The following is a 3,415-nucleotide window of genomic DNA, read 5'->3' as shown; positions in this document are numbered from 1 at the left end:
CTTGTGCAGCATTTTTATTTGTATAGTGCACCACTTTGGGCAAGACAGTAGACTGATACAGAATCAACAGGATACTTATTAAATGGATTCAAACCTGGCACACTGACTGGTCTCAACAGAATTGATGAGACTTATCATTGAGCAGGTGCATTTCCAGTGGGATCCCACAAGAGTCAGTTCTTGGCCAGTTTTATCAGTGACTAGGAAGAAAACCTGTTCTTACAGCTAGTCTGCAGGCAGCACAAACACCAGGGAGGTGGGAAATGATGACAAGTCACTAGCAGAGCAATCTGAATCCCTTAATAACCAGCATTCAATCCAAGAATGTGCATTTTAATGTGGCCGGCTACAGAGTCATACCTCTAGGAACAAGGTGCACGGAGCATTGATGGGAGGAGTGTGATTCAACCTTTTTGACAGGCATGCCACAAATTAGTCCCGCATTCTCCCTGAGTGCTACTCTGATCCTTTCCTTTACCTGATCTACTACTCTGCTTTCTGCTCCCGGCCCTATCTGCCTCTGTGCTGCATGTCTTCATGCATCAGTTGGCAGCGTGCATACAGAGGCTGCCTGTGCCACTTGTGGCTCATGCTGCAGGTTGCCCCCCAGCCAGGTTAAAGAACAGGGGGACAGAGGGGGACAGTGAGAGTAATTTACCTTTGCAGCAACCTCCAACAAGTCGGGGTGGATGCTGCAGCATGGTGCATTCTTACAGCAGGGACTGGTGTCTTTCTTTCCAATTGATGTGCTCCAGGTCAACCAGGAATGAATTCAGAAACAAGCCCTGTGGCCCATACTGTCCTGGAACTGAGACCATATGGTGAAAAAACAGTCCTTTGTGGCCTCTGGGTAGAAAAAGGCCTCCTAAACTCCCTGGCACCTTCTGAGCAGCTGCCTAACAGCTGTTTGGGAGCACGGGGAAGAGAAGGGAGGGGAGGAAGGTTTGTTATGCTATAGCCTCCGCGTCACAGAACTGGCCATCATCCGCAGCTGGTTTGGCCCACAGCAGCACAGGCAGCTTAGTGACACCATGCTGCTGCTCTACATAGTAGCTAATAGGCCTGTGGGAATGGGGAAGTATTCAATTTGGATTCAGAGGACAGCGATTCGATCCAGAATGCTGGGAGGCTGGGCCAGGCAGGGGATGGGGCTGGGCAGGGCAGCCACAGGGGCTTTTCCCCTGGCTCTTCTGGCTGTGCCTGCCTCTGCCCCCGCAGGGAGAGCCGTGGGGGCTATGCCCTGCTGCCACTCGCCCAGCAGGCACGGGGTGGTGGGATGCATGGCTCGCTCTGGGTTGAGGGGGAGCAAGCTGCAAGGGGGGGGAGGGCACAATGCAGGTGTAGCTTGCTCTGGGTGGCAGCAGAGCATAGGCCCCTGCTCCTAGCACTGCTGCACCCACACCAGTGCTGGGAGTGGGGGCTCTGCCCTGCCACCACTTGCCAGCCAGCACAGGAGGGCACAGGATGTGGGCATGCTAGGAGCAGGGGCTCTGCCCTGCTGCCGCTTGCCCCCTTCAACCCCGAGTGAGCCATGCCCACATCCCACCCCCACCCCCACCCGGGCAAGCAGCAGGGCAGAGCCCCCGCTCCCAGCGCTGCTGCGCCTGCATCCCACACCCCCTATCCCCCTCCCCAAGTAATGCACCCCCTCGCCCTGGCTGGGCAGTAATGTGCCCCAGCCCCAATCCCACCCTCACCCCCCTCGCCCTCACCCCCAACCCCAACAAACTTACCAGCTGGAGGCACCTGTGTCAGCTGCCTGTTTAGCCTAGGGCCAAATCTTTTCTGAAGCTTTTCCAAATCGATTCGGAGCTTTTAGTTGGTCTCCTGATTCAATTTGGAGATTCAGTCCCCATCTCCTCCGAACTGAATCATCTACCGAAGCTTCGCACAGCCCTAGTAGCCAATTCCTCAGCTGCCAGGGACAGTTGTGTAAGAATTATCAGCAGCAAGATATCCCAAAGCCTGAACTAGCCCCTGATGGGAGGTGCGCCGAGAGCAGGGAGACCTCGGCTTCGAATCAGAGCAGCGTGCTAAACATCTCCTGCTCCCACCCAGCCCAGCTCCTCTCCCTGCACCCCATCATCTCCCTCCAGAGGGCAAGCAGGGATGTATTTTCTGCATGGAGGAGAAAAAGGGCACTTTCTTTATACCCCAGCTCTGCATTCCTCAATTTCCTTCCTGGGGTAGGATGTTCCCCTTCCATTCCTACCTTCGTCCCCAAAGGGGCACGTGCTTCCCTGCCCCCACCCCAGTTATGTCATTGGTTCAAAAAAGCTGCTTCTCGGAGGGGGTTGGGGGGGGGATCTGGAGCAGGCAGCCTATAAGTGTTCCACCCTGGGCGAGGGTTTTTCAGGAGTAGACCCCCCCAACCCAAACTATCATGAAAGGACAAAAAAAGCTGGTCATTTATTCACAGCATTGCCACAGTCTTGCACTCTGCTCTTTAATGAACGGGAAGGAAACAGGCCCAAGACAGGAGCAAACACCCATTTCCAGGAGACGGGGAGGACACGTGGTATACAAACGTGCCAGTACAGCCTGGAGCTTCTCAGGGGCTCGAGTATTCCAGAATCGCAGCCTGACATGGGGCTTCAGACCAGCCGGACAAGCAGCTGGCTTTATAAAATAAGCATGCTTCTTGCACCCAGGCACTTGACAGCCCCATTGCAACGTCAGTGGGCCTAGAGAAAGGCCCAGACCCAAAGCACTGGAACGAGAGAGAACAGCAAACCCAGAAGGCCACGTTCTTACTGCATCTCTGCTCCAAACCTGGGCCTAGCTGTGCTAAGAAACCTGCTTGACCACCTTCAACACCAGACACATTACCAGGGATCCCGGTTTTCTCCGATTTAAAAAAAATCCCCAATTTTCAGTTAAAAAAATGTAACCCTAAATCGTATTTTCCCGTGATTTGAATGAAACACTACTAAGAGAGAGAGATGGATGGACAGAAGACTGGATAAAATGGTGTTTCAGTTTAACCATGGAAAAATGTGGATTTGGGGTTTGTTTGTTTTTTGTTTTGTTTGTTTTTTTAAACCAAAAATGGGATTTTTTAAAAATCAGCGAGAACCAGGATCCCTGCACATTACATATCCTGAGCTGTCTCAGGTCTATTATCACTGCTCCCTAGTGGACCACACTGGTATTGCACCCATGTGCTGTAAGTTGTCTGCTTTCAAAGGCAAATAAAATCTCCTTTACCTCAAGCAGAAGGCATCTGTGCTCACGAATGCAAGGGTTTGGTCCCCATTTTTGCTGTGAAACCACAAGCAGCTTCGACGTGCTATGTGGTGACAAGCCTGAAGCCCTGGGTGACCAGGACAGCGTGCTCCGAGTGTAAGCGTTTGCCTTCTACGTGTTTGAGTAAAGTTCCCTTTGTGCGTTCAAATTAAAATGAAACGTGCAAGCA

This window comes from Crocodylus siamensis, chromosome 1 (assembly GCF_052110815.1).
Source record: "Crocodylus siamensis isolate JL-2025a chromosome 1, ASM5211081v1, whole genome shotgun sequence".
Taxonomy (NCBI): domain Eukaryota; kingdom Metazoa; phylum Chordata; order Crocodylia; family Crocodylidae; genus Crocodylus; species Crocodylus siamensis.
Note: the sequence above shows the minus strand (reverse complement) of the source record.